Genomic DNA, 26,014 nt, shown 5'->3' with positions numbered 1-26,014 from the left:
CATACGCAGGACGTCCTCTAATGCCACTTCCGTGGGTGCTAGGTTAGAGGCTGGGGGCGGTGCTGACCTTGAGAGTGCGCGGGGGGGAGGCGCAGGCGCAGCACAGGTAGGTGGGCGGGCGGGGGGTGTTGCTGCTACCGTGAGCTTCGGAGGTACGTTGGGTGGTTTGGGCCGGAGCGCATCCTCGCCCGGGGAGGCGATGGAGGCGCAGGTTGATGAACCGGGTGGGGACTGACCCCAGAGGATTTAGTGAGAGAGAAAAATCACAGGCCGTGGTCGTGCTGAGACAACAGTAATTGCCTGAACTCGGCCACGCGCTTTCTTTTACCTTCTCCTTTTCCAGGCTGCCCCTTCCTGGAGACTTTCCGGATCTCCACAGACCTGTTTGTCCCTCCGTCATCTCTTCTACCTGCTTTAGTGCGTCCTGCAGCGCTCCTCTTCCGCGGGGCAGTGGAATTTGATCCTCAGATGTTTCTTCACTATTCATATATACCAGTTGAAGCCAGAAGAACATCTACCAAGAGCAGAGAAACCAGGAGGAGAATTCTGCCTATTTAATACATTCCAATGTGGACGGTTTCCTTTTATTTTAAAAAATATATATCATCAGCTGGGGAAAAAGTGAAACTCCCGTGTACCTCTTAATTTGTGGTTTTTTTTTTTCCAAAATCTGTACCCAGCAACTCTGTGCTTTTTTTTTTATTTGGCTGTAAGCCACGGTACTGGAGGCAGGCTTGAAGTGGATATACAGAGCACCTTTAACCCAGAAATTAATCTCACAACTTGGGATCCTTGTTTAAGACGTGACTGTATCTACAATTTCACTTACAGGATCTCTTTTTGCCAGTATCTAGTTTTGTTATAAAGCTGGTCTTGGGAGGTAAACTAGGAAAAATTTAAGAAGGTTGGGCAGGCAGGAGTGGCTATACATGTACCTGGAGAGCATGATACCCAAGCTATAAATGGTCGAAAGACCATGGGAACCACTTCTGAGCCACCCCAAAGAAGCATGCTTTATATGAAAAAGGGGCCTAGAGACACTAGAGACAGAGTGTATGAGTTGTTTTCACTTTAAATTTTCTTTTTTTGGTGGGGGTGGAAGGGGGATGAATAATGTGATAAAGATACAGGAATTGTAAGCACCAACATTGGAAGTAGCTGGAGGTGGGGTGGGGCTGAGAAATAGTTTGTGAAACAGACCGGCTGCTAACGGATCCAGAACTTCCCTGAGGGTTCCACCTCTGCTCTATAGGGACAAGGTTGTAAATAGACAAGCCCCAGGGCATCTGCAGATGATAAGTGTGGTAGAGAAGGATTGGAGTCGTTCTGCTTGTGTATCTGTGGGAAGCAGCTGCTATCCTTGAGGAAGAAAAGGTGGAGAAGGAAACTGGCTATCAGTCTGTCAGTAACAACACATCCTGTGAAGTCTTACTCTTTCATTTCTGACACTTTGGTTCTTACATCCGTCCTAAACCTGGCAGCCTCATTGAGGTTCACAGAGCATCTCCTCCTATGTGACAGTAAGACTGGAATTATTATCAGGATGGAATCTATTCCTGCCAGAGTAAAACCACGAGAGGAAATCACAGTCAGTATTCGTTATCTGCTTATCATTTTTAATAGATCATGGAGTTCTATGTTCCTTATTTGGTATTTGACAATTTGATAAATAACCCTTGATTAATATCCTTTAATATTCTAATTTCTTTTACAGTGTGAAAAATCTGTTATACGTAATGTTTTCTAAAGATTAAAATGCATACCATATATGTTTAAAGGCAGCATCTCCCTGTCTTTTTTATCCCACAAATACTTACAGTGTTTTGTATTGGTTACATGTGTTGAAGTAGAGGGATTTACCTATTTCCATTCTTTAAAATAGATGAGAGTCTTTGACAGATAAAAAGAAAGGGGAAAATTATGAAAGGAAATAAAAGACGTGGATAAGGGAGATTAGGAAGAAATTCAGTACTCTTGGCAAGGGAATTAGTCTAATCTTTGATCCAAGTCTTGGTTGCTTATTGTTAAGGCTTATTTGTTTGTTTGTTTTATTAAAAGTTGCAATGTCCTGAGTGAGAACTGTTCTCAAATAACTTAAGAACAGCAGAAAAGTTACTTCCTCCTTCAACACCCACAATGACCTGGAACATTTTCAACCATTAAGACCTACCACTGTTTCAAAGACCAGCTCCATATTGTTCACAAAATGTTTTTCTGATTAGCTCCTCTTCTGAGAAATTAAAATTGCTTTTTCTTTGCTTTAATAAATAGGATTATTATGTCCTTTATTACAAGGTGCCTTTGTAATTTCCCCCCAAATTACTATAGTATATTGTTTTCCTAATTAGACATAAATACCTAGAAAGCTGAGACCTTTTTGTGTTGACCACCTCCTTCCCCTTAAGAAATACCATTTAAATGAATGTTGTGGACAAAAATCACTTTAGTTACATTACTCTTAAAATGTTTTATGAACAAAAGTATTCGTGGTAGCAATACTTATAATGATAAAAAATTAGAAACAGTAGTTAGCAATTAGAGATGAGTCAAATGCTATCATGTATGCTTAGTGAAATATAGCTATTTTTTAAAAGTAGATTAGTCTTTCTAATGTTTATTTCATCTTTTTTTTTTTTTTTTTTTTTTTTTTAGAGAAAGAGAGTGTGTGTGGGGGAGGGGCAGAGCCAGACACAGAATCTGAAGCAGGCGCCAGGCACTGAGCTGTCAGCATAGAGCCCAACGCAGGGCTCTACCTCACAAACTGGGAGATCATGATGTGAGCCAAAGTCAGAGGCTTAACCAACTGAGCCACCCAGGGTCCCCTAGACTAGTCTTTCTAATGGGAAGTGTTTCTTTTCCAAGTTAAAAGCAGGCTGCAAAATTATGACCAGTAAGATTGCTTTGATGTGAAAAAGAAAATCCTAAACATAGAACAAGAGTAAAAAAGTAACCAAAGTATATCAATCACCATTCCTGGAATTACCCTTAAAACCTTTCTGTAAGGGGGTAATTTTTAAAATTTTATTTTCTTTTATTTAAGAATGGATGAAAGGGGCTTATTTCTTTCTCAAAAGTATGCTTTGTAACCTCCATATAATTCTCATCTTCCTCATTTGGGAAAAACAAAACAACATGCTCTTCAGAAGTATACTGCAGGGCACCTGGGTGGCTCAGTCAGTTAAGCATCTGACTTCGGCTTAGGTCGTGATCTCGTGTTTCATGAGTTCGAGCCCTGAGTTGGGCTGTGTGCTGACAGTTCAGAGCCTGGAGTCTGCTTCAGATTTTGTGTCTCCCTCTCTCTCTGCCCTTGCCCCACTCATACTCTCTTTCTCTCTCTCATAGTCCCTACTATGAAAGAATTTACATTTTAGTGATAATTGACCATAAATAAGAATATAAGATAGTTAACAGTGGTAGTCAGGAAATTAAAATAGATGACTATTTCAGATCACGTGAGGAAGGAAAGCTTCTAAGAAAATGCCACTTAAGCTCCTATTTGACGGGAATATCCACTTTTGCAAAAATTGAGGAAACCATGCTTGCAGCTAGGGCAATAATGGCAAACCTTAAGGCAGGAACTAATTTGGAATGTTTCAGGAATCAAAGAAGCCTACCTTTTTGGAGTATAGTGACTAAGAAAAGAATAAGTTTGGGGGTATAAAAGGGTTAAATTGTATTAGCATTGAAAGCCAGGAAAGGGTTTGGATTTTATTCTGAGTATGATGGGAAAGGCATTTTACTCTGAGGAGTGGTATGAAAGAATAGATTTTTTAAATCTATTTTGATAATATTTTGTTAATTGAAGTGTTTAATCCATTTATGTGTAACATAGTTACTAATATGCTTGATTTAAATCTATTATGATATTATTTGTTCTTTATTTGTCCTATGTTGGTTTTGCCTTTTTTTGCATTCTTTATGATTATTTTTTAATTATTCTGTTTCTCCTGCCCCATGAACTTGAGAGCTATATATTCTTTTATTAGGTTGTATTATACCTCTTCCTGGATGATACAAGGACCTGAGAACACATCAGCTTTACTTACCACCCCACTTCATGTTATATACATTGTGTATACTTAATGTCCTAAATTCCTCAAGACAACATTTTTATACAGTTACTGTGCATTTATATTTACTCAAACATTTACTTTGTCTATGTGCTTTATGACTCCTTGAATTTCTGAGCTTCTGTCTGGGATCATATTTCTTATTCCTGAAGAACATGCTTTAGTATTTCCTTTTGTAAATGTCTGCTGGTGATAAATTCAATTTTTGTATCCTTAAACCATTTACTTCACCTTCATTTTCAAAAAATATTTTCACTGAATTAACAGCTATTTTATCATTTTGAAGATATATTCCATTGCTTTTGGCTCCCATAATTTTTTTTGAAAAATAATGTCAGTTTTATTTTTGTCCCTTTAAAAGTAATCTTTTTTCTCTGGCTGCTTTTAAGATGTTTGTCTTAAATTTGAAGCAGTTTGATTACGATGTAACTAAATGTTTTGGGTTTTGTTGGTTTTCTTTTTGAAGTTTGTAATGCTTCTCGAATCTGGGATATGATGTTCTTATTCTCTTTCAGAAAATTCTCAGCTTTTATCAGATACTGCTTCTCCCCCATCCTGTCCCCCTTCTCTCCTTCTGGCACACAAATGTATAATAGATCATTTTATATTATCCTTTATGTATCCATTCATTTGTCTCTGATGGTTCATTCTAGATAATTCTTACCTTTCTTTGAGTTCATGGTTTTCTTTTGAAGTCTCTAATCTCCTGTCAAACATACCTGTTGAAGCATTTATTTCAGTTGTTACTTTTTTGGTTGTCATTTTGGTCATTTCTGTTTCTTTCTGTTTTATGGTTTCTAGTTATCTGTCTAGTTATCTACCTCAATCGGATCTTTTATTTTCTCAAACACATTAAGCATAAATCATTTTAAAACCTGTGTCTAGTAATTTTGGGGTCTGCTATTATCTGAAGCTCCTTTGTTTTTTCTTGTGGTTTTTTTACCAAATTTATCTAATTTACCTATAGGTCTCTTACATTTTTTTTTTAAGTTTAACTATTTATTTACTTAAGTAATCTGTACATCTAACCTGGGGCTTGAACTCATAACCCAAGAACAAGAGTCTCATGCTCTTCCAATTGAGCCAGCCAGGCGCCCATCTCTTACATTTTTTTTTATTTTATATTACTTATGCTATTTTTTTATTTGTGCTTATTTTTATTTATAATATTTTGTTAAGTTATGTTGTTACTTTTGGATTGAATACCAGAACTACTGTGTGAAGAAATTATACTTTTAGCCCTGAAATGATATTTTTTGCAGAAAGGATTTATGTCTCCTGGCAGGGGTTTTGAGCACTAGTAAGCTAAAATCACTTGAGTCAGTGATTGAGATGATTGGACTCTGAGCATATCTCCTTCTAGTTCATACTTTTCCCCAGGGTATAGACCTTTGATGTCTCAACTTGAAGCCTGTAGAGTTTACCAGAGCAGGCCATGAACTCCAATTTTTGTCTTCTTAACTCCATAATTTAGTCAGAAGTTCTGTTCGAGCTTCTTAGCCATCTTCTCTGGGATCAGCAGATATCCCAGGGGAAAAGCTGTCATTAATGCTTGATTCAACAACTCTTTTTTTCTTCTGAATTTTCCACTGGATTTTTCCATTAGTTCTCTAATGACTTCAGGTGTTTGTTTTCTATTTTGTCCAGCTTTTCTAGTTATTTTCACAAGAAGGGCTATTCTAAATTACCAAGTCCATCATTGCAGAAAAATAGAAATAAAAAATACTTTAAGTACACATGAACAATTTACAAAATGTAATCATAAAAAGTCTTTTAAATTTTCAAAGAATTGGTATTATTAGATAACAGTTTCTAATCAGTATAATTAATTTTATAGAAATTAATAGAAATTTAGGAAACATATTTGGAAAATAAATTCATTTCCATGTAAGATGAATCATTCAAATAAAGAACAAACAATAGAAAATGAAATGTAAAATAGAAAATACATATTCAGAACTGAACAATGACAGGAATACTGCATAATCAACACTTAAAGAATGCAGCTAAAACAGTACTTACAAGGAAATTGGTAATTTTATTTTTTTTATTTATATATGAAATTTATTGTCAAATTGGTTTCCATACAACACCCAGTCCTCATCCCAAAAGGTGCCCTCCTCAATACCCATCACCCACCCTCTCCTCCCTCCCACCCCCCCATCAACCCTTAGTTTGTTCTCAGTTCTCAACAGTCTCTTATGCTTTGGCTCTCTCCCACTCTAACCTCTTTTTTTTTTTTCTTCCCCTCCCCCATGGGTTCCTGTTAAGTTTCTCAGGATCCACATAAGAGTGAAACCATATGGTATCTGTCTTTCTCTGTATGGCTTATTTCACTTAGCATCACACTCTCCAGTTCCATCCACGTTGCTACAAAAGGCCATATTTCATTTTTTCTCATTGCCACGTAGTATTCCATTGTGTATATAAACCACAATTTCTTTATCCATTCATCAGTTGATGGACATTTAGGCTCTTTCCATCATTTGGCTATTGTTGAGAGTGCTGCTATGAACATTGGGGTACAAGTGCCCCTATGCATCAGTACTCCTGTGTCCCTTGGATAAATTCCTAGCAGTGCTATTGCTGGGTCATAGGGTAGGTCTATTTTTAATTTTCTGAGGAACCTCCACACTGCTTTCCAGAGCGGCTGCACCAATTTGCATTCCCACCAACAGTGCAAGAGGGTTCCCGTTTCTCCACATCCTCTCCAGCATCTATAGTCTCCTGATTTGTTCATTTTGGCCACTCGGACTGGCATGAGGTGATACCTGAGTGTGGTTTTGATTTGTATTTCCCTGATAAGGAGCGACGCTGAACATCTTTTCATGTGCCTGTTGGCCATCCGGATGTCTTCTTTAGAGAAGTGTCTATTCATGTTTTCTGCCCATTTCTTCACTGGGTTATTTGCTTTTCGGGTGTGGAGTTTGGTGAGCTCTTTATAGATTTTGGATACTAGCCCTTTGTCCGATATGTCATTTGCAAATATCTTTTCCCATTCCGTTGGTTGCCTTTTAGTTTTGTTGGTTGTTTCCTTTGCTGGAAAATTGGTAATTTTAAATATTAAAGTAAAACTGAAAATTAGAGATCTAATAATCTGTCCTAAACCTGAGAGATTAGGGAAAGAATAATGGAAATAAAATTAATGAATTAAACAAAAAGCAAATAATATAGAGAGGCAACAAAGTCAGAAGTTTCACCTTTTAATAATAATATTGACAAATCTTTGACAAGATTACCTAAGAAAGAAAGCAGACACAAAGAATATTAGAAACAAAAATGAGGACATTATGCTATAGAGATTGAGGAGATATCATGAACAATTTTATTATAACAAGTGGGAAAATATAAGTGAAGTAGACATTTTCTAGAAAAATGTAACTTCTCAAAAGTTATTCAAGAAGAAATAGAAAATATGAATGCTCTGATTACTATGTAAGAGATTGAATCAGTAGAAATTTTTCAAAAAAGAAAACATGTTGCCCAGAAAAAGCCTTTGAAAAAATTAACACAGACATGGATAAAACCTTTTGCCAAATTGGAGTTTTGCAGAATTTTTTAATTTTTTAGAATCCAAAGAAGACTTCAGGCTCTGAGCTGTCAGCACAGAGCCTAGAGCCCAATGTGGGGCTCGAACTCATGAGCCATGAGATCATGACCTGAGATGAAGTCAGACACTTAACCAACTGAGCCACTCAGGCACCCCAGAACTTCCTTAAGTCAATAAAACCTACAACATATATAGTTAACAGTGAAAATTTTTAAACAGTCCCTTAGAGTCAGGAATAAGTACCATATTAGAGATCCCAGCTAGCATTGTATGACAGTTAAAACAAATAAAAAATAAAAGATTGAAGAAACAATTTACAGATAAATTTTAAGAGTTTTACAATGATTCTGTATATAATATTAATATACAAAAGTGAACTGCATTCCTATCTAGCAGATATAAACTGTTAGAAATTATTTTTAAAAATACCATTTACCATATCATTTTGAAAATACAAGTTATATAGGAGTAAATTAAGATTATTTTTCCTTTAAGAGAAAAAAATCACAAAAGATTACTGAAAGACATTAAAGAATGTCTGATAAGAAAAAAATTACATTCAAGTATTTAGAGCCTAGAGTTAAGATGGCAAATCTCCCCTGCAAAGAAAGCAATTGCAATAAAAATCCCAGCTTAGTTTTTCCAGAAACTTGACAAGCTAATTCTGAAGTTTCTGTGAAAGAGCAAGGGATCATGAATTTCAAGATACTCCAGGAGCGAAAGATTTAAGATGGAGAGAGTTAACTTGTCGGACAGAAAGAATTGTAAGATTATACCAATTAGGTGTTCATAAAAGCCAAAAGGTAGAAACAACACAAATGTCTATCAGCTGACCAAAGGATAAACAAAATGTGGTATATCCACACAGCGGAATATTATTTGGCTATAAAGAAGAAATGAAGTAGTGATACCTGCTATAACAAGGATGAACATTGCAAATATGTTAAGTGAAAGAAGCCAGTCACAAGAGACCACATTATATGATTCTATTCATATTACATTCTGCAATAGGAAATCTATAGAGACAGTAGATTAGTAGTTGCTTAGGCATGGTGAGGTTTAGGGAGATGGGAGCACAAGGTAGTAAGAGCTAAAGGAAATGGGGTTTCTTTTTGAGGTAATGAAAATGTTCTAAAATTGACTATGGTGATAGTTGCACACATCTGTGAATATCCTAAAAAGCATCCCATCTTCTACTTTAAATGTGTGAATTGTATGGTATGTGAATTATATCTCAATAAATCTGTTAAAGTTATAGTAATAGGACAGTGTGATACTTTCTTAGGGATGGAAATAATGATTTATATTGGAACACAAGTCTAGAAATACATGCACTCTTATAAGGAATCTGGATTTAAGATAGATGGCATTGTGGGCCAGCAGGAAAAGCAAGATCAATTCATTGAATGGTGCTGGATATCTATATGGAGGAAAATGAAATTGGAACTCCTTATTTAACACCAAACAGAAAAATCAGTTCAAGGTGAATTAAAATTTAAATGTGAAAGGTAAACCATTAAACCTTCAGAAGATAAGATAGCAAGATTATCTTTATGATCTTATGGTAGGGAAATGCATACTCAATAAAGAAAAAAGTTATATTCAAATGCATTAAAAAAAAAAAACACCTCTGTTTAAAAGACACTATAAGCTCTTGGAGTAGCAGGTGATTTTAGTTAGGCACAGGAAATGTAGAAGATGAGCCTGGAATATTTTGTTTTGCAAGATAGCAAGTAAGCTCTCCTAGAATCATGTCAAATGGATTCAGGAGATACTAAAAAGCATCCCACTGGCCAAAGATGGACAATTTGACTGTCAATAAGGACACATAGGATTACAGAAATTCTGAAATGCCCCTGAGCACAGGTTGGAACATATCAAATGCAATCGATTGGAACAGCAAATTATCAAATGTCTTTAAATTCACAAGTTCATGATGATAGCTAAACTAACAAAAACATTCACTTCGTCAACATTGGAGGATGCTCTCAAATCAATTCATTGTTCTGAAAACCAGTTAAAAAAAAAAGAAAAAGCGTGTGTATAAAATTAATCAAGGATCTGTCCTGCCTTTTCTATGTGGATTGTACCACAGGTAACCAAATAGTAAGTGAGGTAAAGTTTCTCTATATACATATATTAATGAATGAAAAATGATAGAATTAGAAAATTGCCATTTTGAGGTTCCTTTTATTTAAAGTTTTTATTTATTCATTGTGTAAGAGAGAGGGAGAGAGAGCACAAGAAGGGGAGGGGCAGAGAGAGAGGGAGAGACCGAGAATCCCAAACAGGCTCCAAACTGTCAGTGTGGAGCTCATTGTGGGACTTGCATGACCTGAGCTGAAGTTGGATGGTTAACTGACTGAGCCCCCCAGACACCCACGAACTGTCATCTTCTGAAGACTTGACTGGTGATAGAAGACTCACTTCCAAGATGGCTCACTCACAGGGCTGCCTGAGTGTCCTCACAACATGGCACCTGGCTTTTCCCAGAGCATGTGATCCAAATCCAAATGATATATCGTTATTTCTCCTGTATTCTATAGGTGATGATCCCTGCTGCAGTGTTGGAGGGAACTAACATAATTTGGGCTCCAAAGATTCATTCTTCCAATATTCAAAATACACTCATCCTCTCCCAAAACTCCTGAAAACTTTCATCCTTTTACAGCATTCGCTCAAATCTTAGAAATATAAATCAAGTTCAGGTGTGGATGAGGCTTTTCAGGTATACTTCCTCAAGCACAACTCCTTAAATGGAGTTCCTCTTGATCTGAGGACCTGTAAACTAGAGACACATACAGTGTCTGCCTCCACAACCTAATGTAAAATAGATAGGATAACCATTATAGATGTGTGTATTTAAAAGGGGGGGAAATGAGCATACAGGTTGACAGAAATCCTAAAATCCACCTGGGAACAGGTTGGCAGTTTCTTGATTAAGATTCACAGCCTGAGAGTAATTTTTCTGTGGATCTTCACTCTGCCTTCTGATCTCTTGGATCCACTTGCAAAGTTATCCTTCCTTTCCCATGTTTCTAGCTCTATAGTAGTTGTCTGCTTGCTTTCTGCCTGTAAAAAGTTGGATGTCCAAAAACCTCTTTTCATTTGGTATTCTCTTCCTTTCAGTCCAGGCTGGCAAATAGCCTGGTAATATAATTCCCCCTGAAAAGTCTCTTGTAGGGATGCCTGGGGAGCTCAGTTGGTTAAGCCTCTGACTCTTGATTTAGGTTCAGGTCATGATCTTTCGGCTTATGAGTTCAAGCCCTGCATTCAGGTCCCTGGCTGACAGCATGGAGCCTGCTTAGGACTCTCTGTCTCTGTCTCTGTCTCTCTCTCTCTGCCCCTCCCCGCTCAAAATAAATAGATATTTTTTTAAGTCTCTTTATAAAAGTATATTTTGCTAATAATTCTCCTATAAACTCTGTGGGCATCCTGTGAATTTTAGTTGAGTTCATGCCATTAGACAAAGTGACACCCATAACTCTATATAAACCCTTCTCTACCTTGGCTTTTTGATATACCACACCCTTAAACTTAGAAGCCCTGTAATTTGATTTGAGAAGTTCTGTGAGGCACATCCTTTGGGTCTGTATGAAATTACTCTGAGGTACCACATTAATATCTTTCTGACATCTAAAGGGCTCTACCCTCTACACCCTCAACTTCATATTTTCCTGTTAGTCCCTGGAATTGTTCTTTGTTCACAGCCATTTTCTACTTTTAACATCACTCATCACCTGGAGAGGCTGAGAATCCTCAAATCTGTAAGTTCTGTCCTTCCTCTAACTTACCTCCCCTGTCTCTCATTTTACAGTAAACAAAAGGAAACCAGGTGACATCTTTAACATTCTGGCTGGAAATCTCCAGTTCATTAGGCATATTTTTTACTTTGCATATAACTGTAGCTGGCAAACTTGCTAAACTTTCTGCCACTCTACTCCAATTTTAATAAGACTTTTCTAATCTGTTAAGACCTCATCTGCCACCTCCTCAAAGTTACCAAGCATCTGTAAATAAATTTCTTCGAGACTTTTCAAACTTTCACTAACACTCTCCTCCAAGTTCTTCCACGTCCTGCCCACCACCGCTTCCAACGTCACTCTCCTGTTTTAGGTATTTGTTATGTCAGTACCTCATTTCCAGGTACAAAAATCTTTATTAATTTTCATTCCTTCATAAAAAAAACTACCTCAAAACATAATAATTAAAGCAACAAATATTTCTTATCTCATGCAGCATCTGAGGGTCAGAAATCCAGAAGCAACTTAGCAGAATGGTTCTAGCTCAGGGTGTCTTGTGAAGCAGCAATCAAGCTGTCAGCAGGGGCTACAATCATCTGATGGTTTACCTGGTGCTAGAGAATTCACTTCCAAGATGGCTTACTCTTGTGGCTTTTGACAAATTGCCTCAGTTCTTTTGCTTATTGCTTGTGCCTCACTACACCAAAGAGCTGTCTGGTTTCCCCTAAAGCAAGTAATTCAAGACAGAGAGGCAGAGACTACCATGGCTTTTATGTCTCTTTTGAGCCAGCCTCAAAAGTGACATACCATCATACAGATATGTGACCAACAGGTTGTTCCCACATAAAACCAAGATACAGTGTGAGAGGGAATTATGCAAGGGTGTGCACACCAGGGAATGGGAGTCATTGCATGTTATTTTGGAGTCTACCTACCACAGAACTTTGCCTGGATCATGATTCAAACAAACTTAAAAAAATTTTTGTGGTAATTAGAAATTTGAATGCTTACTGAATATTTTATGATATTATGGAATTAAAAAGAATTTGGTATGTTCTAGTAGTATTTTTAAATACATTTTATCTTTTAGAGATACATATTTAGAGATACAATATTTAGAGATATAATGATATAATGTGTGGGATATGCTTCAAAATAATGAGAAATGGGGAAAGTGGACAGTGGTATGAATGAAGCAAGATTGGCTATGAGTTGATAGTAGTTGAAGGTGGATAACAGGTAAAAGGAAGCTTATTATCCTATTCTGCATACTCCTATATGTTTTAACATTTTCTATAATAAGCCAAAAAACAAAAAACAAATAACCAGACATCAGAAGGAGAGCAGAAGACAAGCCATAAACTGGGAGAAAATCTGTACAATCCATATTACTAACAAAAGGATTACTATTCAGATTGTATAAAGAACCAACACAACTTAGTTAAAAAATAATACTGTACACCACACCCCACCGCCCCAAATAGGCAATTCATAGAACAGGAAACCTGAAGAGATGCTCAGACACAAGGAAATACAATTTCACACCTGCCACATAAGCAAAAATTTTTAAGTCTGACAATATCCCAGAACACTTATACATTGCTGGCTGGAGTATAAGTTGACATAATCAATTTGGAAAACAATTTGGCATTAACTAGTAAACTTGAAGATGTGTATCTTTTGTGGTCCAGGAGAGGTGTTCTAGGATATATGAGCAAGAAAATTCTTAACAGTATTATTTATAAAGTAAAAACTGGAAACAGTCCACCTGTCCATCAACAATAGAATGGTTAAATACATTGTGTAGATTCATTCAGTAGAATATAGCAGTGGGAAAAAATGCATTACAAATCCATAGACATGGAAGAATCTCTAACAATGTTGAGCAAAAAAGCAATTCACAAAACAATATTAAAGTAGGATTCCATTTCTATAAATTAAAGAACCAATAAAAGTAAACAATATATTGTTTAAGAGTACAAACACATGACATAAATCTATAAATAAAGTGAATGATAACCACAAAATCAAAATAGTGATTTTTTTTCTAGCTGCAGAAGGAGGGATTGGGATAAGGAAGGGGCATACAAGAATAGTTTGATTTTACATTTTGGTTTAGCCAGAACAGACCTGGTTTACCTATTATCTTGGTGTTATAATTAATGGCACTCTTACTCTCAAATGTGTTCTGGTTTAGATCATAAATTATATATTCATCCTTTCTAAAGCAACTTTTTCCCCTTTAATCTGGATGGAGGGCATATGGATCCTCATTATATCCTTCTTCCTAATGTCATACATGTATTTTATAAATATTCATTTGAAACTTGTCAATATTTAATAATATAATTTTAAATTTTAGCCAGTGACAACACAGTAAAAAAAAAAAAAAAACCAATACCTGTATACAGGATAAATATAAATAGGATTTGAATGAAACCTTATTATCTGGATGGATATGGAGATAAAGAACATACTGTGTGCCTGGCATCATGTTAAGGGCTTTGTAGATATTACTTCATTTTTATAACAAGACTTTTAGGTAAGTATTACCTCTATCTTACACATGAAGAGTCTGAGGCAAAAAAAAAAAAGTATATCTAACTTAGCCAAAATTTATACTGTAAGTCACAGCAAAATTTGAACCCAAGCAATTTGATACCAAACTACATGCTCTTAACCACAATGCCAGAGTCCATAACAGATATTCTTAACCTTTTTTGTGCCATGGATCCCTTTGGCAGTCTGGTGAAGCCTATAAAGCCTTTTTAGAATCATGTTTTTAAACATATCATATATGGGGTGCCTGGGTGGCTCGGTCAGTTAAGCGTCTGACTTTGGCTCAGGTCATGATCTCACGGTCTGTGAGTTCGAGCCCCGTGTCAGGCTCTGTGCTGACAGCTTGGAGCCTGGATCCTGTTTCAGATTCTGTGTCTCCCTCTCTCTCTGCCCCTCCCCTGTTCATGCTCTGTCTCTCTCTGTCACAAAAATAAATAAATGTTAAAAAAAATTAAAAAAAAACATAATATATGCATACAATCATTAATGAAATAAATTATACAAAAATACACTAATCAAGATATTCAACAAAAGTGTACTGTACATGTACTTCTTTATTAATGCACCTAAGAACAAATCCTAGCAGAGGGTCTAATAATGTCTGTAATTTAAAAGAAGTGAACACCAAAAATAATAATAATAATAGTAATAATAAAAATAGGAAACACCAATAGTATCTTGAGATTTCTACTACAGTATGCAACTATAACTATCCTATCTGACTATAGTAACATGATAGGAAAATATCTGTGATTTTATTGGTGAAAAAGCCACCATTGCTTCTAATAACACTATGGTTTATTGCCTATGTTACAATTGGAAGAAATTCTAAGTTTCACTTAAAGGTTAGCAAAACTTAAGGTATACTATTTTTTCATTGAAATTCACAGCCCTCTGTGTTATGACTTTAGTTCATAGACTTCCTGACATATATTTTACTGCAGAAAGTTCATATTCTTCACCCCACCTCCCACTTTCTGGTTTGGGATTACATGAAAAATAAGATACACAAAGCATTAGTTTATTAGAAATAAAAATATATATGTGTACATTTCTCCATGTGGTGAACTTGAGCAGGGGATTAGAAACAGGAATGTGTTAGAATAATCAGGTGTATATGGGGAGCTTGGAACTGCTTTAGAATGTTTTATTTCAGAGGTTTAAAACTGGTTCCAAATATGTACTGCCACATGTAATTATTTATAAAAGAATTCATTATTGATACCTCAGTGCCCTACAGTATACTAATTTGTCAATACCTGTAGCAGTGCACCAATCAAAAAAGAAAGTTTAAATAACTGGATACCTTTTAAAAGTTTCATTGAGCTAAAAGCAAAACATCTGACAAGTTTTTGATTTGCCTTTCTCATGATTTGATGTCCCAGCAGAGCAACTGGGGAACCTAATTCTGACCAACAAGGAGGAATTGCCTGGCTAATTGGAAGTGACAGAAACCTTGGGAGAAAGCAACCACATACCAAGGATAATTATAAGAAGGTAACATGGGCCCAAAAGAATAGTGTCAAGGAAACTGAAGCCCCCAAATGAGGTGAGACTTGCAAAAAAATGCTAAGAAAGGACAAAGAATGGGCTTTTTAAAATTCTATCCAGAGCCAAAAGATGATCAAGGAAGGGAAAAGCCCACTTGCAGCTTCTGGTGTAAGGTTACAGCTGACAGAAAGCAGAACTCCCTAATATTTTGCTTCATTCTCTACAAAGGAAACATGAGAAATAGGTGGACACAGTAGAAACAATTATGTGTGTTTGTGGGGTCAGACAAATCTGAGTTTAATTCTCTGTTTCAACACTTTGTAGTTATGTGACCCTGGGTCTCCTTTTCCCCCTTTTCCCCTCCATTTTCTGTAAAATGGAGAAAACCATATCTTTTTCATAGCATTATTCTGAATAATGGAAGTAACACATTCAAAACACAACTAAGCTAGGCTTAGAGCAGTGACAATAAATAGCAACTTATTAATATTATTCACCTATTCGAAACATGGACAAATATCTGCCTTCAGGGTAAGAAGTAGAAATCTAAAACCTGAATGATTTGCTTTTTGACTTGGTGATACTCCCTCCCATTAGTGCCCAGGGAAGGGGGAATCCCAAAAGAAAGCAACTGAAACAAAGGAATAGATTGAATTTTCCAAAGAAGTGCTTAAAGTGAAGACATAAGTCTTAAAAGCTAAGGTGATAAAAAAAAAAAAAAAAAAGAACAGGCCTCTTGAATTTCTTCATAGCTTCAAGAGGTACAGCTTGAAACACAAAGGGGAAAAAAATGTATCCTTAAGCAAGATATAGTAGGTTGAATGGTGGCACCCAAAAAGATGTCCACGTCGTACATCTGTGGAAGCTGTGAATGTTACCTTCTTTGGGAAAAGGGACTTTTGCAGACATAGCTAAGTTAAAGATCTTGAGATGAGGAGGTAAATCACCCTGGATTATCTGCCCGGCCATAAGTTCAATGACAAGTATCCTTATGTGACAGACAGAGGAGAAGACACAGAGAAGAGGTGGCCATGTGACCACGGAGGCTAAGGTTGGAGTAGTGTGGCCACAAGTGAAGGAATGGTGACAGCCAGCAGAAGCTAGAAGAAGCAAAAACCAGGTTTTATCCTAGACCTTCAGTAGAAGTACAGCCCTGCTAACATCTTGACTTCAGACTTCTGGCCTTGGAACTATAAAATAATAAATTTCGGTTGTTTTAAGTCACCAGTCTGTGGCAGTTTCTTATGGCAGCCCTACAAAGCTACTGCACAGAGTTTAAACAGAATCTAGTAATGTCCCTAGTAGATTAGGTTTTGCTGGGGTGGAAGGAATGGGTGGGGCTGGGGAGGTGGTTGTGAAATGGATAGTGGAGGGTGGAGAAAGTCTGAGGGACTCTGTGGAGGTAATATGTGAACCACACTGGAGTTAGCAAAATACTAACCATACAGTCTCTGCTTGGACAGAGATTGTCAGAAATTCAGAGACCTGACAGGGTTACCCCATGCATTGACAGAACCAGGAAGCCAAGCCAATATTCAGCGTTTCCCCAAAGAGTATTTCATGTCATCTGAGAGAGCTTCTGTTTGATTGACAAATGTTTTTTTTACTACCCCACCTCTTGCAGTAGTAATCACTGTAGTAATAGCTGTCCTTATGCCAATATTTTACTCAATCCTGTCTAAACTTCCCTAGGAAAAAGTATTTTTTTGATATTATCTGGAAGTCACAAACTTTCATAAATAGAAAGGATTATGGACAAGTAAAGAGGTTCCAGTGATAAATAATGGAGATCCAATCACTTGGAAACATTACCTTCAATCTTGTCTTGACCCGGACTTTATTCATTCAACTTAGAGTTCCTCACATCTCTAATTATCTGCCAGGACCACACTGACCTAGGGAAGAATCTAAAAGGTTTTGCTACAAAAACGCTCTGTAAATATCTGTAAAAGAAAGCAGTAATCAACCAAATATAGTGTGGGTTTACAAATCAGAATTCATTTGTCTAATTGTATTTTTTTCCGAGGGTTACTAGACTAGTACACCAATAAAATATACAGTAGACAATATTTATCTGTGCCCAACAGGCATTACTGACATTTTTTGTCTATACTTATGAGTAACTGGGGCCAGGGGTAGGGGGGTGGGAGGAGCTACATGATAGTACCTTCAGGGAATGACTTAACACCCGAAGGGTACTGAATTCTAGATGGCAGTCAGCATCTCCAGAGGTTTTTTAGTATAGAATCGCAAACCCTATCTGGGTCAACACTGCATTTCATTGACCTGAGAGAGGATACAGAACACATATTTATCAGGTTTTTACCCAGTTTAAAGTTGGAAAGGGTAGAATATTTTGCAAGCCTTTGAACAGCTTAATGTTGACTCTGGGCTAGATTCTAGATAGTCATGATTAGAATTTATAAAATTTGGGAAGTCTGTAACCATGCATGCAGAATCTAACAAACTAGTAGGGATTTTTAAGTTTATTCCCTCATTTAGATGTCACAAATTTATGGAACATTTACTTTGTACAAAACTCTATATTAGGCTTTCGAAAAATGATTAAAGTATTGCCCTTGGATTGCAGCAGTTTAAAATCTGTTGACTGAAACAGACTTATAAAGAGATAAATTGTATTACAACATAAGTGTTCATTGTAAAGCCTCATATTTGGTAAAAATTCTTTAAAAATTAACTACATATAGTAGCGGGATGGACAGACCCTAGTGTGTGTGTAAAACACCTTTAGGAGTTTAATAAACTGGAAAGAAAATAGTTTTCAAGAATATGATCATGGGCTGATATTCTAGCTCGCACAAATTGATGTTCTAAAACGTAACAAGGTCTTAAACACCCTAAGGGGGGAATACAAATCGCCAATAAAGATATAAAAACATATTTTAAAAATGCATTCAGGGGCGCCTGGGTGGCGCAGTCGGTTAAGCGTCCGACTTCAGCCAGGTCACGATCTCGCGGTCCGTGAGTTCGAGCCCCGCGTCGGGCTCTGGGCTGATGGCTCGGAGCCTGGAGCCTGTTTCCGATTCTGTGTCTCCCTCTCTCTCTGCCCCTCCCCCGTTCATGCTCTGTCTCTCTCCATCCCAAAAATAAACAAACGTTGAAAAAAAAATTTTAGAAAAAAAAATGCATTCATTCTCAATTACAAGCAAATCAAGACAACAAATTTAAAGAAAATCAATAAATAATAGTATTCCATGTATGCAGAGATGTGGTGAAATGGAATACCACTGGAATAAACATGAAATGGTAATTTTTTGAAAGTTATTTTTTTAATTAATTTTTTTTTTACATTTATTTATTTTTGAGAGACAGAGAAAGACAGAGCACAAGTGGGGGAGGGGCAGAGAGAGAATGAGACACAGAATCTGAAGCAGGCTCCAGGCTCTGAGCTGTTAGCACAGAACCCGATACAGAGCTCCAACCTATGAACTGTGAGATCATGACCTGAGCTGAAGTTGGATGCCCAACCGACTGAGCCACCCAGGTACCCCTGGAAAGTTATTATATATAAGTCACGCTATACTATGTAGCTATTTTTTTCTAGGAACCTGCTTTAAGAAATAATCTAAAATATATCCATAAAGTACACATAAGGAAGTCCATAACAGATTATTTATATCAGCAAAAAATTTAAGATTAAATGATTTAAAAGATATGTACAGCCTATATGATGGGATGTCATAATCATAATCAGTATTATGTGTCTTAAAAATAGGATGTGTGCAATATATTTATTATATTATATTATTTTTTATTATATTAGAAGGATAATATAACTAGAAGGCTAACGATCATGACTTCTCACTGTAAACCATCTTGGATGTTTTGAATTTGTGCCATGTGCATATAACACATCCCCAAAAAATGCAATTTTAAAAATAAAGTATTCAGCTTAAATTTTTAAAATAGTCACACTAACTGAAAGGCAAGGAAATTTCATTATCTCTTACAGTGAATATGTATAATTGGAAAATGCATACACTCTGGCTGTGTTACTAGAAATATTTTGTACAATATTTTGCCCTGTAAGAAATCTAGAACCCGTTTTAATACAAGCAAGAAGAATGATAAAGGAGCTCATCTAAGACATGGTTAGAGGAAAATGTAAATGTTTAGCCTAGAGAGCATGATGGCTGTCTTCAAATATGTGAAGTACTGTCATGTGGAAAGGGACCACATTTCCTCAGGAAAGTCTCAGAGGATGAAACCAGATCCATTGGCAGGAGCTGTAGTAAGCCATTTTAGCTCAATGTCAAAACACTTACAGACTTGTTCACTTGTTTATAGGCCATTTCAGCCCAATGTCAAGAAACACTTCGTAACAGAACTGGGTAAAAAAAAAAAAAAAGAGTGAATTCCCAGTCACTTGAAGGATTCAAGCATAAATTGTCACCTACTTGACTGGACATTATAGAAGAGATGCAAGCAACAGAAGTGTGGTTTTTGTATGATTCCTGCCGTGTGAGAAATCATTTAACCTCTCTGAGACTCTATTCTCTGTAAAATGAAGAAGTTTGACTAAATTACCTCCAGTTCCTTTTGAGTTTTAAATTGTTTTGATTCTGCATTGGTGTAATTACATTTATCTGTCTGTCTTTTCCAGATTTACATAATATCAGCCTTTTGTCACTTGAAATACATAGCTATACTTGTGAGAATTAATTGAATATTTGTAAAAATGCAAAACACTATGTAAGTGTAAAGCATTACAGTCCAACATCATTGGCCATTAGGAAAATGCAAATTAACTCCACAATGACATACCACTACACACTTGTTAGAATGGCTAACTAACATTAAAAATATTTATGATACCAAGTACTGCCAAGATATGGAGCAACTGTATCTCTCATTCTTTGTTGGTGGGAATGTTAAATGATATAGCTACTCTAGAAAACAGTTTGGCAGTTTCTTCTGAAGTTAAACATAAACTTACCATAATACCCAGCAATCCACCTACTGGATATTTCCTCTAGAGAAATGAACATTTAAATTCATACAAAAATCTGTGTCCAGATTTTTTTACAGTTTATTTTTTTATTTTGAGAGAGAGGAAGAGAATGCAAGCTGGAGAGGGGCAGAGAGAGAGGGAGAGAATCCTAAGCAGGCCCCATGCTGTTAGCATAGAGCCCCACCTGGGGCTCGATATCATGAACTGTGAGACCATGAACTGAGCTGAGATCAAGAGTTGGAGGTCTGAATGAGCCACCTTGGTGCCACTGTGTATAGATTTTCATTAAATCTTTATGGCAGCCAACTGGAGACCACCCAATGGGTGAATGAGTAAACTGTGGTACATCCATATCATGGAATACTACTCAGCAATAAAAAAGGAACAAACTATTACCATATATACAAAAACTTATATGGGTCTCAAGGCCATTATACTGATTGAAAAAAAGCCAGTATCAAAAGGTTACATATGATACAATTCCATTTCTACAACAGCCTCAAAATAGCAAAATTAGAGTGATGGAGAACACATCAGTTGGGCCAGTGGTTAGAGTTAGAGGGAAGGTATGACTATAAAGGGGTAGCAGGAGGGAGTTACTTTGGAGTAATGGAATAGTTTTATATCCTAATTGTGATGAACACTACATTAATCTCTGATATGTGATAAATTTTATAGAACTAGACAAACACACAGAAATTTATGTGTTTTTTTTGAGTTTCTGGAAAGCAAGGAAATTTGTATCTATATTCAATTTTTGTTTTCATTGACTTTTTTATGTTTAGCTCTGAACTGTCTTGTAATCAATAATGTGAAATGTTTCTCATATGAAACATTTTTTCTTGTTGAAGAATGGCATAGAAAGAAGGGTGTGAGGTATACTTACTTGATGGTAATTTTACTCCTTTTCTTTAGAGGTGTAAATGGTCAAATGTGAAATAAATTCAGGCACATCGCATTTTTATTTATATTTTGTTCTTGTTTTTAAATTTTACATCACATTTTCAAGGAAGCCTCTGGAAGAGATTTTTACACAAATTTTCACAGCTCACTCAATTGTGATCTGTTTTTTACTATTTATCTTATGACTGAAGAGACTATCCATGTCTTGTCAGGTTCTACTTTAGCTGTTGATTGTCTTTGTTTAGAGTTAACTAAACTTACTATTGTTCAAATTTCATGATAAACACAAGAGCTTAAAATTAATTCCAGTGCTAGCATAAGATCTATACTGAGAGTTTGTTTCAAGAGTGAAATGTCTTATAAGATGACCCTTATGGACACTAAAATATTAGCCTCTCTTAGTGTCTAAGACTGTCCTTGTGACTGACATTACCAATGTTTACCAATATTTTCAATTCTCTTCCTTTTCCTGGATATGTAAATGGTTATATGCATTTCTTAGTTCTCCAAATTAGATGGGGTCCTGTTACTAGGTCTAAAGATAGACAACGGCCAGAGGCATTGTGTCACTTCTAGTGCACTATTCACCATGCTGTCCTTCCTGGAACAAAGAATCCTGAAGCAGCACGATGAGATGGAGATACCAAAAAAAACAAAGTGGGTCTTGAGTGTTGAGCCACCACATGAAGGGCTGCCCTGGAGAAGTTCCTGGACTTTTAGTAGATTTGCCTGAATAAGAACTTTTATGTGTAAGACTCTAAGATTTTGTTACAGCTTATTACTGCATCATCACCTAACCTGTCATGACAAATAGAATCTGTATACTAACTTTGCCTGTGTTCAAGGTTTTCAAAAAACAGGGGCGCCTGGCTGGCTCAGTTGGTTAAGCACAGTTGGTGGGATTGAGTTCCGCACCAGGCTCTGTGCTGACAGCTCAGAGCTGCTTGGGATTCTCTCTCTCCCTCTCTCTGACCCTCCGGTGCATGCTCTCTCTCTCTCAAAATACATATAGAAACTTTTTAAAAAGTATTGAAAAAAAATTTTTAAATAAAAGTTTTCAAAAAGCAAAACAAAAACTTTACATGGCCTTTCATGCTTTCTATACCTCAGATAAATAGCTGAATATGTTGCCAGCTTTTCCAATAAGAATATATTTAGGCAGCACCTGGTTAAGCATCCAACTTTTGGTTTCAGTTCAGGTCATGATCTCAGGGTTGGTGGGATCGAGCACCTCTCCCCCACCAACTTGGGATTCTCTCTCTCCCTCTTTCTCTGCCTCTCCCCCGATCATGCTCTCTCATGCTCTCTCTCTCAAAATAAATAAACTTAAAAATGGATATATTTAATAGGATAAACATTTCATTTAACAATTTATTCTGTTAGTCTCTGCCACCAACTTATCAAATGTCTAATCTTTTAATTATACATATATACATATCAAAGTTGAACCTTGTGTTAATAATTACCAGTGAATAAAAAAGGATACATTTGTTAATGGAGTCTTTTAATCCACTAAGTAACAATTGATGTTTCTAGTTATGTGCCCTGGAAAGCAGAACCTGAGACAGAGATGTGCATTTCAGGAAAACTTATTAGGGAATTTTAATGCAGGTAAAATGCCGGATTGGGTAGAGAGAGAATTTGGGCTGTGATCGAGTTATAACAAAGCCTAAGCCAACCTTCTGGATGGCTCTGAAGCCAGGGTGGCCCTTCAGAGGTATTCCAAGTTGAGGTAGGGAGCCAGGCGTACTTATACTCATCAATAACCAGTCATTAGATAAAGACTGCCCCCAGCGAGTGCATGTGACCTTGGATAGGCAGTTCCTGCATAAAGCTCACATCTTGAGAGCTGTGAGCCAACAGCATTCCCAGCAGTTGGAGAAACAAGACCTTTAGCTCTGAAGAGGAATCTGGTATCAGTGGAATCTGCCTCAGTGTCCAGGACAAATGATAATCATAGAAGAATGAATCTATCTGAAATTTTTAGATGATGATGATATTCATCATCATCATCAACACCATGACATTTACTGACAGCTTTACCATGTGCCAGGCACTTGTCCTAAGTGTTTGAAATTATTAACTCACATAATTGTCAAAATAACTCTATAATATAGATTTAAATGATTAATCTTTGAAAATAAAAATCAACATAAGTGCTTTTTACTATATACCCCACTGCAGAAATGCTTTGCTAATGAGCATTTAGTAATTCCCACCATAAGTTAGTGTATCCCGTATGAGGAGCCCCATTAGTGACTGCTTCGGATTCTGTGTCTCCCTCTCCTCTGCCCTCCCCTGCTCGCACTCTGTCTCTCTCTCTCTCTCTCTCTCTCTTTCTCAAAAATAAATAAATGTTAAAAACAATTAAAAAAAAAAAGAATGAAAGTGACACCAAGACATAGGACACCTGAAAATAGGACAGTCATTCCCCTGTCATGCCAAGACTATGAGAGCAACTTCACTTCCATAATATCTTGGTCATTTTTTTCTGACCATAATCATGTTAAATTTATTACTTCCTTATAGAGTGATTAGTATATACAGAGCCCCTGAAGGGTAATACAAAATGTTAAGTTTTCTGTCTTTAAGGAGCTATCCAAATGATGTCTCTGCTAGTAACATCAATGCAAAACCATTTACCTGTTAAGCTGAATATGATAGGTTGAGAATCCCTTCATTAATAAGTGAGGAAACACAGGCCCCTTTGATTTATAATAAGGAACTAAGGAGCATACAGAAAGTAAAGGTAGGACGAATAAATAAGAAAGGAGGGAATACAGATTTATACACTTAACTATTATTATGTGCTCGATATTGGTAGTTGAACTACAAAGGAAAAGTTATCACCTTATGATGAGTAAAGGGATTCTGTGGCATGATAAGAACTTGCTAGTGAGAGTAGGGGAAATAGAAATGATAGGAGCAGAGGAGTCGCATGGATTTACACCTTACCAGCAATGTACAAGAGTTGTGGTATCTGATTTTTAAAATCTGATTTTGAAAGCTTTCGTATATACTGGTAACTGATTATGGTTTTAATTTGTATTTCCCTCATAAAGAATGATATTGAATCCTTCTTCATCTGCTTGTTGACCATTTAGATATCTACATTTTTGAAGTGGGTATTCAAGTCTTACCCATTTTTTAAAACATTGAGTTGTCTTTTTTTTTTTAATTTATAATAGTGATTTATACATTTTGGATGTCAGTCCTTTGTCAATAGTTGTTTTAGGTTTTTCTTCCACTCAGTGGTTTGTTTTCTGATACTATTAAAGGTGTTTTTTGAGGGGCGCCTGGGTGGCGCAGTTGGTTAAGCGTCCAACTTCAGCCAGGTCACAATCTCGCGGTCCGTGAGTTCGAGCCCCGTGTCAGGCTCTGGGCTGATGGCTCAGAGCCTGGAGCCTGTTTCCGATTCTGTGTCTCCCTCTCTCTCTGCCCCTCCCCTGTTCATGCTCTGTCTCTCTCTGTCCCCAAAATAAATAAACGTTGAAAAAAAAAAAGGTGTTTTTTGATAAACAAAAGATCTTAATTTTTTCCCTTCTTTTACTGAAGTTCCTATTTTCAATCACAGAATAATAAAGAAAAGTGAGCACCCACATGCCATTGTCTACATTGGACAAATTTCACATTTTGCCATATTTGCTTTATCTTATGTTTGCTGAAACATTTTAAAATTAATTAGATATAGTCCACTCCTTAAAGCTTCAGCATGTATCCCTAAAACTAAGTACATTCTTTAATAGCTCATCTATACTCAAACACCCATAATTGTCCCAATTGTCTTTTAAAGAGATTTTTTTCCCCCAAAGCCATGTCCTTTCCAAAAGGACCACAAATTACACTTAGTGGTTCTTATAGGTAGGGCCTCTGCAAATGCCAGAACTACGGACCTTCCAGAGCAACAATCTCCCTACCCTTTTATTAAGATAGGTTTCTTTACCAAAAGATCTTAATTTTAATGAAGTCTATTTTATCAGTCTCTTCCTCCATAGTTAGTGTTTTTGCGTTTAAGAAAACATTGGCTACCTTAAAGGTATGAAGCTATTCTCTTACGTTTTCTTTTAGAAGTTTCTTGGTTTTACTCTTCACATTAGATCTTTATCCATTTTAAGTTAATCTTATATATAGTGTGAGGAAGGGGTCAGGGTTCTTTTTTTCATATAGAACTCCATTTGACCCAGAATCATTTAATTAAAAAATCACCCTCTCCTCCCCTGACTTGAACCTTTGTCATAAATCACATAATTGCATATGGGTGATGACCTCTCCCAAATATTCTATTAAACCTATTAATTATTTGAGTAAACATTACAATTATTCAATTGGTGAACAATTTTTCAACTGGTAAAAAAAAAAACAAATTAAAAAAAAGATGAGACTGAGTTCAAAAGGGCCCCAAAAAGCATATGGTGAAGAGTGGAAGTAAATGGACCTTCTACCCTGTTCATCAGTACCCCATTTCGTTCTCCAGAAGCAGTCATAGTGTCAGTGCCAGATATACCAAACATATCTACTTAATTTCTACAGTCCTGAAAAAGGAAATCCTTTTATCCCAAAGTCTACCCCCTGATTCTAATGTAATGACTTTCCTATGTGATTCTAGTATTAAGTTCCTAGGTGATTCTGATAGAAGTGTATTCCAATGTAATTCAAAAGCCCATTTTCCTTTACTCTTTTCAAAAGTATATAGCTAGATTGTTGAAAGCCCAAGAGACATGGGTTT

The 26,014-nt window shown here is 36.5% G+C and overlaps 2 long non-coding RNA genes across 7 annotated transcripts; both read left to right on the top strand.

The window, feature by feature from the left end:
- The first annotated feature begins 15 nt into the window (after positions 1-15).
- Positions 16-19,823, top strand: LOC121013487 (uncharacterized). Of its 6 annotated transcripts, none has more exons than XR_005782751.1 (4): positions 16-106; positions 344-1,588; positions 15,311-15,419; positions 19,722-19,823. It is a non-coding gene; the product is annotated as an uncharacterized LOC121013487 (long non-coding RNA). The 6 variants fall into 6 exon arrangements; XR_005782734.1 differs by having other exon boundaries at positions 15,311-15,471; XR_005782739.1 differs by having other exon boundaries at positions 15,308-15,471.
- Positions 19,824-24,483: 4,660 nt separating this feature from the next.
- Positions 24,484-25,682, top strand: LOC121013469 (uncharacterized). The gene is made up of 2 exons (XR_005782727.1): positions 24,484-24,566; positions 24,793-25,682. It is a non-coding gene; the product is annotated as an uncharacterized LOC121013469 (long non-coding RNA).
- The last annotated feature ends 332 nt before the right edge of the window (positions 25,683-26,014 follow it).

This window comes from Herpailurus yagouaroundi, unplaced genomic scaffold, assembly GCF_014898765.1.
Source record: "Herpailurus yagouaroundi ecotype Mexico unplaced genomic scaffold, PumYag 29, whole genome shotgun sequence".
NCBI lineage: Eukaryota > Metazoa > Chordata > Mammalia > Carnivora > Felidae > Herpailurus > Herpailurus yagouaroundi.
The sequence above is the reverse complement of the archived record's forward strand: the minus strand, read 5'-3'. Positions and strand labels throughout refer to the sequence as shown.